This window comes from Olea europaea, chromosome 16, assembly GCF_002742605.1.
Source record: "Olea europaea var. sylvestris chromosome 16, O_europaea_v1, whole genome shotgun sequence".
Classification (NCBI taxonomy): Eukaryota; Viridiplantae; Streptophyta; class Magnoliopsida; order Lamiales; family Oleaceae; genus Olea; species Olea europaea.
The window spans coordinates 15895419-15906214 of record NC_036252.1 but is presented as its reverse complement, the minus strand read 5'-3'; the positions used below and the strand labels follow the sequence as shown (position 1 = coordinate 15906214).

Below are 10796 nucleotides of genomic sequence, written 5' to 3'. Positions count from 1 at the left end.
GTATTCGAGGTTTTCAAAATGCAATGCGACCCGTAATTCTAGTTGATGGTACGACTCTGAAAGCTAAATATCAAGGCAAATTAATTATTGCTACATGTCAAGATGCCAATATCCAAATTTACCCTATTGCATTCGGCATAGTCGACAGCGAGAATGATCTGTCCATGCGTTAGTTCTTTTCTAAACTGAGGGAAGTGATCGGGGAAGTCGAATACCTTGCCTTTGTAACCGATCAAGGACAGTCTATAATAAACGGTATCGCTGAAATTTTTCTCGAGGCACATCACGGGTATTGCATGTACCATATACAAGGTAATTTGAAGACTAGGTATCGGGGCACAGGCATCGTTTCATTGTTCAGGAGAGCAGCCGAAGCTTACAGTGCTGAAGAGTGTAATAAGTTCATGCTCGAGATAGGAAGTAAATCATTACCGGCGTTGGAGTATCTGATGAAGATGGGGATCGAACATTGGGCGCGGTCATACTTTCCAGGACGTCGATACAACATGATGACGTCGAATAACGCGGAGTCTCTCAATGCATTGTTTAAGAAGGATCGAGAGTTATCAATTCTCGCAATGATTGAGAACATTCGTAACAAGCTACAACAGTGGTTTCATGACCGACGTGCGGCATCACAGAGTTGCACTAGCGTGTTGGCCCCAGCTCAAGAGGAGAAACTATTTAAGGCGGCAGAGGTTGCGAGGAAGTTGAATGTGGAAGCACTAGATGAGTTTTGCTTCTCCGTGCAATGTGCACGTAATACGGCATATATGGTGGACTTGACTGATAACACATGCACTTGTACGAGATTTCAGTTGGAGAGTTTTCCATGTGAGCATGCAGTTGCGATGGTCATGTATCGAGGCTTTGCTGCGAGAACGTTGTGCTCTTTGTATTATACGACTGAGTCTTGGAGAACAGCATATACCGAGACTATATTTCCTCTGCCGAATGAAGCCGAGTGGGAAGTTCCCGAGCACATTCTCCCATTTTATAATTTGTCACCACCAGCAGTTGAACCGCGTGGTCTTGGACATCCAAGTACATCTAGAATACCATCTACCGGAGAGTTTCCTTGACCGCGTAGGTGTGGCCGGTGCAGAGCCGTAGGGCATACTCGACAATTTTGTACCAGTCAAATTTCCCTAAATGACGACTAGACAGACACGTGAAATGAATAATATTTCCTTTTACTTTACACTGTTCAATATTTGTTATTTATAAATCTTCCATATTCAATATTTATTCTCTATAAATGGTATTTATAATAATTCATATGAAAAAAATAGTTCCATACTCGGCATGCGGGTAAAATAACAAAAAATAATTAAATTTCCAATTTGAATGTTATATACATTGAACACAAATTTACAATTATTTCAGAATTACCAAAATAATTAAATTTCCAATTTGAATGTTATATACATTGAACACAAATTTACAATTATTTCATAATTACAAAAATAATTAAATTTACAATTGAAATGTTATATACATTGAACACAAATTTACAATTATTTCATAATTACAAAAATAATTAAATTTACAATTATTTCATAATTACAAAAATAATTAAATTTACAATTGAAATGTTATATACATTGAACACAAATTTACAATTATTTCATAATTACAAAAATAATTAAATTTACAATTGAAATGTTACATATATATAAATGAAATTTATGGGTGGGTCAGCATTAAATTCAAACAAATTATATGCTAACTTCTTTCTCCAGTTCTGTATCCACGACTGGTTCATCAACCTTATGTCCTATACTTAAAAATTCAACGTACTTAATGGCAAATATGCCGCAGTCGTCCCTGCAATTGAACAAGAATGAATTAGTTTAGTACTGTGTAAATAAAAACTAAATCTGAAAGATGAAAACAACAACGTTCAAACACTTACCTTACGGACTGTCGTGCTGTCGTCGTGTTCCAAACGATCCGCAATCTGTCCTGTACATTTATCCCCGCTCGTTTGGCCATCATAGGAACAATTACAGCCACGGACTCCAGGTTTTGCTCCAATTGGCCTTGTGTCAAACATGAATGATTTGGCTCGTACACATATATAGTCGAGTCAGCAAAAACGATCTCCAGCGTAACATAGTGTTTATTGATGCATGCTGGAATGTACATATGTGTACAACCCTCCCATGATTTTCCCCCGACACTCGGTGACAGTCCTATCACCCACTCGAGCATATATTCTGGCACCGTGTACTCGTTACCCATAAGTGCGAGCGACTGATACTCTATGGTAACGGCACCCAGGAACTCGGTGTTTAATATGACTCGACCATGGACATCAAATGATTTTGGATGTCTTTGAGCTCGATCACACAGCAAGTCCATGGCCAGGTCGATGTGCTGCAGCAGGAAACACCAAAAAAGTATGAGTTATTCATTTAATAAACACAAGGTCATATATACATAAAAAACATGAAATGAATAATTCACTTACAAAGTCAGCGAGCCAAGCTCCCGCAGTGGTGATATCGTGGAACCACTTGTAAGGGTCCGAGACCGTCCTTTGTCCTATCGTGATGCTAACTCTGTAAAAAAGAGGTAAATGTTAAAATAAGCGTAGACGAGTTAGCGTACAGTGTTTTATTAAAATCATACAATACTTACCCGGGGATAATTCTCCTCCACTCTGTCTCGAACGCTTTCCACTTGGCATTGTCCACCTCTCTGAATAAGTTCGGGTACATCCCATCGATGAACGTCCTCCTCTTGGCCTCAGTCGTGAAGGGGGAGACAACATACTGTGACGGCACTCTCAATCTCTTGCCGACCACCTGCTCCGTCTCGTCAACAGCATGTCTCTTACCCTCAATCACGCCGGGCGTCCTCTCGACCTCCGGGGCCACCTACTCCGCCCCCTCCATCGGGGCCTCCCCCTCCGTCGCCACCACTTCTGCCCCTCCCGTCGGGGCCTCCCCCTCCGTCGCCACCTCCTCCGCCCCTCCCGTCGGGGCCACCCCCTCCGTAGTCCACTCTCCCATCCCCATCGGGGCCACCCCCTCCATAGACAACCACAATGACTCCAATGTCTCATCACGCCAAAAATGTGGGTGACCCCCCTCTCCATCATCATCTCTGCCACCCTCTCGATCATGATCTCTGTCATCCCCTCTGTCCCCCCATCGTCTGTCGGCTAAATCTCCTCTAAGCGCCGCTACTGTATCCTGAAGCTCGACAACGGAAGACTGTAGTATTCCAACATCATGGGATAGATCGTCAACCCTCCCTGTGAACTCTCGTCCCATATCGTCGACCCTCCCTGTCATATAGTCAACCCTCCCTGCCAGATCGTCGACCCTCCCTGTCAACTCTCGTCCCAGATCATCGACCCTCTCCGTTAAACGGGCATACAAATCATCATTGTGCCCCGGAGACACACGGGGGAGGTGTCTGGACGGAGGTGATGCCAATGGCGACGGCGACGGCCCCGGCGGAGGTGATGCCACTAGCGGCGGTGATGCCAATGGCGGGGACGATACTCTCGGCGGAGATGATGCCAATGGTGGCGGCGATGCCCTTGGCGGAGGTGATCGTTGATCAGCTGGACCGCCCTCCTACATAAATAAAATGAAAAATTATTCAATAAATTATTCAATAAATTTATACGTCGATCATATTCAATAAATTATGTTTCATTCACATACCCAATCTCGGTCCAAGCTCGGATCAGGCATCTCCTCGTGTGGGGTGTGCAGAACGCCTAAATCCCGCACAAGACCTTGAGCCTCCTCTTCCATCGATGGCGTTAACTCAGGTATGACTTCAAGCTGACATATTGACATTTCAACTATTTAATGATCATGTAAACAAAATTTTAAACTACGTATAATATAAATCACAAATGCATAATACTTACCTGAGGATCGTCGAGGAGGGCCGATAACTGCTTCCCAGTGGGACATCCCTCCGCTCGCGATGATCTCCAATGATGCATCCGAGGGCAGCGTGTCTCCCCTCGCTGCGCAAAGCGAGCCCCCAGTACAGGAACTATCTCATACACCCAAATCTGTAACACATACACTTATTAAGTATCAATGTAATACACTAAAACTTTAACTTTGATTATATTAAACATTTACCTGCATCGCTAACGATAATCCATATGTATCGTATTTACGCATCGATCCCCTGGGTCTCGAGTGCGATCTGGTGAACACATGTACGGTGTCTTTGTAGCATCTTCGACCGCACGGATAGTTGTTGAATGCATTGATGTCGTCAACAACTTGCAAATGAAAAATGTCGATGGCAGTCTTCTTGTGATGACACCTCATCACACTCTCGAGGATGTAGACCAGCCCAAGCTTCAATCTATCTAGCATATGGTCGCACCCCCTGATCGCGACCATCAAGTCGGGTAGAAGCACCGACCCATGTCCCTGGAAGTACGTCTTGTACAGCCTACTGCTTCTCTCCATGGCTGCATCGTCGTCCGTAATCCTCAGTCCAGTGATCAATGTAAACTCAAACATCGAGAAACTGACGACCTTGCCCCCGAGGTCGAATTGGAGGGAATAGCCGTCGACTGGCCTCAGAAGCCGACATAGAAGTGCATCAATGATCTGTCCTGAGTACTGCACCTCTCGCAACTGGTACAGTGGCCACAAGAAGGACTGTTGTAGCATATCTCCATGCTGATCATCGAGCAACTCCAACACAGCAGTAAAACTCTCAAAGCTACTGTTCCAAGTAGCTTTCCCCGACATCCGTCTCAACTCTGCATCTAAATGATACTCCATCCTGCAAAAATTCAAATATTATAGCATTGAACAAGAAATAACAAAAGAAAGCATAATCTCACAAAATCAAGAGAACCGAACTCTGACTACCATACAATCGCAAATATTACATTTGAAAAATATATTTACAAAAAATAACAAATCAAATTAAATGTATTGTCAAAAAAATTAAAGAATATAAATATTATTTAAATAAATTAAAAAAAATCAAAGATTTTTATAAAAGAACAATAAAAGGAACAAAATAAATTGTTAATTTCGAACAATATTATCTATTCAATTATTAAATTATATAAAAAAGGAAATTATAAAAATTAAATAATTAAATAAAATAATTATTATTTGGAAAATATATTTACAAACAAAAAATTTCAAATTAAATACATTTTCGAAAAATGTAAAGACTATTTATATTATTTAAATAAATTTGAAAAAATAAATTAAAGATTATTTCATAAAAAAAAAGGAACAACACAAAATTGTTAATTTTAGAATATTTCAATTATTAAATTATATAAAAGACAAATATAAAAATTAAATAAATAATTACTTTACATTTTCGAAAAATGTAAAGACTATTTATATTATTTAAATAAATTTGAAAAAATAAATTAAAGATTATTTCATAAAAAAAAAGGAACAACACAAAATTGTTAATTTTAGAATATTTCAATTGTTAAATTATATAAAAGAAAAATATAAAAATTAAATAAATAATTACTTTACCTTTTTTTAAAATTTAGACTATTCATATTATTTAAATAAATTTAAAAAATAAATTAAAGATAATTTCATAAAAAAAATAGAATCAACATTGTTAATTTTACAATATTTCAATTATTAGATTATATAAAAGACAAATATAAAAATTAAATAAATTTGAAATAAAAAATTAAAGATAATTTCATAAAAAATTTTGAAAAAATAAATTAAAGATAATTTCATAAAAAAAATAATCAACATTGTTAATTTTACAATATTTCAATTATTATATTATATTGACAATGATAAAAAAAATTAAATAAATAAATAACATAATTACTATTTAATCAAATAAAAAATTTAATTAATTACAAAAATTATAAAAAAATTTAAAATTAAATATTTAATCTGGGTCGGTTCACCAGCCCAGACTGCCCAGACTGTTAACAGTCGAGCCGGCGGCCGGGAACGGCCGAAAACAGCCATTCCCGACCACTAAGTTTCAAAAAATGCCAAAAATTCACATTTTTCACACTCCAGCATGCCCACAATCTAACTACTCATGCACATGGATCTAATTAAACCAAAATTACTAAGGAAAGTGTTATACCATGAAAACCGAATGAACTGGAGAAAAGATCAGACAACTAACCGTTATTTTATTTCCGGTGTAGACGATGGTCGTTGATTGCGACGTTGGTGTAACTCCGATGGTCGGTCGGTCGGTCGAATTTCTGCACTGGTCGGTCGGCGGTCGGTGAGAGATTTTCAAATAGTCTGAAGGGTAAAATGGGCTTTTACTGTGAAGTTTTTTTTTAACTTAATTTGTTTTTTTTTTAATTCATTTAATGGGTCAAAGGCCAATGTCAAATTTTGCTACAGTGGAAGAGCCCTTTTTGTGTATTTCCTCCCTCTTTGTCATAGTCGATGAAGAAGGCTTCAAATTGGGCACGCCATTGTGGAAAGATTGAGGGTGTTAGCTTCCCATTAATCTGAGTAGAAATGTTGAGAACAATCAAGGGCTTATCAGTTGGAAAGGGTGGCTGGGTTAGGGAAGAAGTCAGGGGTGTTGATGTTGTGGGAGAAAGCTATTTCTGGAAAGTAGATCAATTGTCGTTAAAGTTTGCAAGTCTAATGCCATAATAAAATTGTTAAGTTAAGTTTAATTTCTAAATGCTCAAGTCAATGAGAATTTTCCACGCTCATTCTAAATGCTTGATTTGTGCAGCTTGCTTTGTTTTACTGGTGCTTGATACATTTTAAGATTATCCTTGGTTTGAACCTAAGAATCATCTTCCTTGTCTTTGGCTTGAGTTAAGGAATTTTCCTTGATAATGTATTCATTCATAATCTTCAAATCTTAAGGCTGTCCCTCTCTACCCAAGATCCCTACCCCTGCAGTCAAGAGATCTGGTCTCGATTACAAGAAAAAGGTTGAATATTTGATTATTGTGTATGATAAATTCATATTACTCACTTATGTGAATTTCTATTATTTATTATTTATTGTTATATTGAGAGGATATCTATTTTAATTTGTGTAAATATGTTAGTTATAGGTAAAATTCCAACTTGGATGCAATTGACTTGAAAATTGTTTTTTAAAGCTTAATTGGGATTTATTCGGAGCATATTGAAGATTATTTGGATTGCGAAATAAATTTGATTTCCTTGTTTTTCTCTAATTTTATTTGGAAAGCAACTAAGTTACGATTTTTGGCCTGATCTTGAGGCAAATAAATGCTTATTTTCATCCTACAATCGAAGAAGAATTATGGGATTCAATCTACAAGTATTATTCAAGACAAGAAGGCTCTTAGGGTTACAAATCTCATTATTCTTGAAAAGGAGAAAAGCCACGGGGGAAGCCTCAATCGATATTAATTCTTTTCAAAGCTTCGAATTTGTTACAGAATACATCCATAATCACTTTCATTTATTATTTGTTTGCATTGAAAAGAACAAGAATCAAATGAGATTGATCAATGAGCCATTGGGGATATTCAATGCTTTCAAAATTTATTTTCATTTTCTTTTCAAACTTTAATTATTGGTGATGTTGTACAAATTTATTTTGTGTCCTTGTAATTAATATGATGCTTGGTTAATTGTATATATGGAAGGATAACTATTTAATCCTACTTTAGATGTTGTGATATTTAATTTTGAATTTTTGACATTAAATATGTGTTTGGTTTTGAATGATTGATACGAATTTAGTGCTTTTATCTTAATTGATCACCAATTGAACACCAATTGAATTGTAGGTGGTTTCTATAGATATTTGAGAGAATGAATAGAAAATTAGCACGAAGTGATAATTAGAGTAAGATCCAATAGGAATAGAGACATACATCTATAGTTTGCATAGTTACATTAAAAATAGATTTAGTTTTACTTTAGAGAGACTATTAAACAAATTAGGTATATTAATCCTCATATTCGAATAAGTGTTGTCAACTAAAGGAATTGATATTAAAATAGATGAATGTAGGGAGATTCAAGATTCAAATGTTTGTTTAATTACAAGAGTTCATATCCGTTAGTTATAGATTTTATTTATTAATATAAAACTCATCTATTAATCTTGCTACTTGATTGAAATTAAATTTAATTGGAAACTGATTAAATACTCAGTCCTTGAGAGAAGATACTCTATTCATTCATTATTACTTGACTATGATATCATGACAACAGTGATCGAAAACCTAGTGGTAGAGATAACATATTTGAAGTAAATTGTTACGTCTCGTCACAAGTGGCTCCATGTGGCTGACCCATTATGGCCCTCGGCCCACCTAAGCCGAGGCATGTGGGATGGTGGCCAAGGCCCTTAGGCCTATACAAAGCAACCAGGGTCAACACCTTAACTGAGGCTCAACATTTCCAACCCCGAAATGCACTAGCTGAGGCGGCTCACTTCGAGGCCGATGAACCGAGGTATGGCTTCTAAGGCGCCTTCACTGTTACTCCCTTCAAGAGATATGTTCCTTCATAAGTATCTTTTTCGAATGATTGATGTGATGCCTATCATAGAGTTTAAGTGTCAAGTCTTGTCAAACAACGTGGTGGTTCTACCATTTAAAAAATGTAAAGTGGGCTAGCAAGTCAAAAGTGATGCCTCGAATTAGATGTATGGATTGTGGAGATGAGACCACGTGTGCTCCCATCTAAGAGTCACAATTCACCTTGCACTACTATAAATACCCCCATGTTACTATTGTAAGGCAAATGCTATTTTACATGCAAAACTCAATACTACAGTAAATACAAAACATTTCATCCCATTTTATTCTCTTGCAAATACAACTAATTCTACATAACGTTCATCAATCACGATTGGTAATTATTGTACAATCATTCTTCAAATGCATTGCCGAATTTCGAACGTTGTCATTCCACGCCTTTGAGCTGCTCTCACGTCCTCTCTCAGACCGTTCCAAAAAATTGTTGTGTCTTAGCATGGAGGACTTGACTTATGTGTGCGTAAGTAGGTCTGGTATCTGTTATCCACGTGGTCCTAATCGAAAACGAGGTCAACATAAATAATAAAATTGTAGAATTGAAAATGAATAAAATATTTATGTGAAAGATTAGGTAATGGGTCAAGTATATTGTTTTGCCTATTTTACATGTCTAAAAATTAGTACGTGCATCGCGTGCGAGAAATAAAACAAATGCTAATGTTAATAAAACAGATTGGTGACCAATACTATGGAGGAGGATATTGGTGAGAATGAGGCGAGGCTGGTGATGGTGGAGTCTGATAGGTGTTGTGGCCGAAAGGTGGTGCTATATGGATCTATAGGTGGTGGCTTGGTGGAGTTATGAAAGTGGCGATAGTGGAGAATTCAGGATTTATCTGTAATATTTTGAAAGATTTATGATTATGATTGCAATTAATTAATTATTTTTTCTTTTTTTTTTGTTTTATTTGAATAGGAGGGTAAAATCGTCATTTTATTGAAAAAATAGATGAGAAGGACATTTTTCGCAATGAAAGGTGAAAGGTAGGGGTGCAAATGCTAAAAAATGAAAGGTATGGACGTTTTGCTCAATAACATTGAAAGGTAGGGACCTTTTTTGCTAATTATGCCAAAAAATGAAAGGTATGAACGTTTTGTACAATAATATTGAAATGTAGGGGTCTTTTGTGCTAATTACATTTTGATTTAACGGACCATCTTAACGGAGAATTGACAGAAGGACGTTTTGTGCAAAAAAAGGTAAAGGTAAGGGTGTAATCCATCAAAAAACAAAAGGTAGGGATGTTTTCCAAAAAAATATTGAAAGGTAGGGACGTTTTGTGCTAATTATCCAATATTTATGTGAAAGATTAGGTAATCGGTCAAGTATATTGTTTTGCCTATTTTACATGTCTAAAAATTAGTTCGTGCATCACGTGCGAGAAATAAAACAAATGCAAATGATAATAAAATTATCTAAAAATGGCAAAATTAGCAAATTGGACTTAAGAATGGAGATTAGAAAGTTTGATTTTGAAGGTTGGAATGAATTTTCTAGATGTCATATAGGTTGAGGACTAATTGCATAAATTTCCCCCAAAAAATATAAGATTGTGGTCGAAAGGATTCGAAACATCATCTCCTTGAAAAATAAATAAATAAATAAATAAATAAAATTATGCAGGCCGAAAACCTTCTCTACAATCTTCTCAACTAAAAATAATAATGTTTAACATATGAAATAATATATTAATATTTTTACTTATGAGTGAAACATCCTTTTCCATTAATATCATTCAGTGACATTGCATATGATAGTGTCCTACTATCTACCTTCTAAAATATCTAGTTCAAGCATCCTACCATCTCCTTTCTCAGTGTCGAGCTCTCCCTGAAAATTCGTGTAAGTGCTCGTCAAACTTTAATCTAGTGCACTATTGTGCTCATCAAACCTAAGTCTAACACACTCTTTTCATCTATTTATCCATCACGAGGGCACTAGTACCTGTACACTAATTTGCCACCCCACTCCACTCTTATTTAATCTCGTTCACTTAGTTCCGTTCTTGAATATCTACGTACAAGGGCTACTTCCACATAAGCCTTAGTTGCAACCTTTACCATAGCGTAGACAAACTACATCTAAATGGCTATTGTCTTTGTACGTGTTTTACGTTTAAAACATTTGTAGTCTCAATACTTATTTGGGATAATTTGAAAAGTTGACGTCAAAGTTGACAATTAATTTCAACTTACATATCATAGGATTCGCATTTTTTTATCAACTTTTCAACAACAAATTTCATCGACTTCTATCAAAATTTATAAGAAATTTAATCAAAAGTTTTGTCGA

At 36.4% G+C, this 10796-nt stretch overlaps 1 pseudogene; it reads right to left on the bottom strand.

Moving 5' to 3' along the window:
- Window positions 1–2056, bottom strand: part of LOC111412679 — a 7772-nt pseudogene extending 5716 nt beyond the window's left edge.
- Window positions 2057–10796: the final 8740 nt, after the last annotated feature.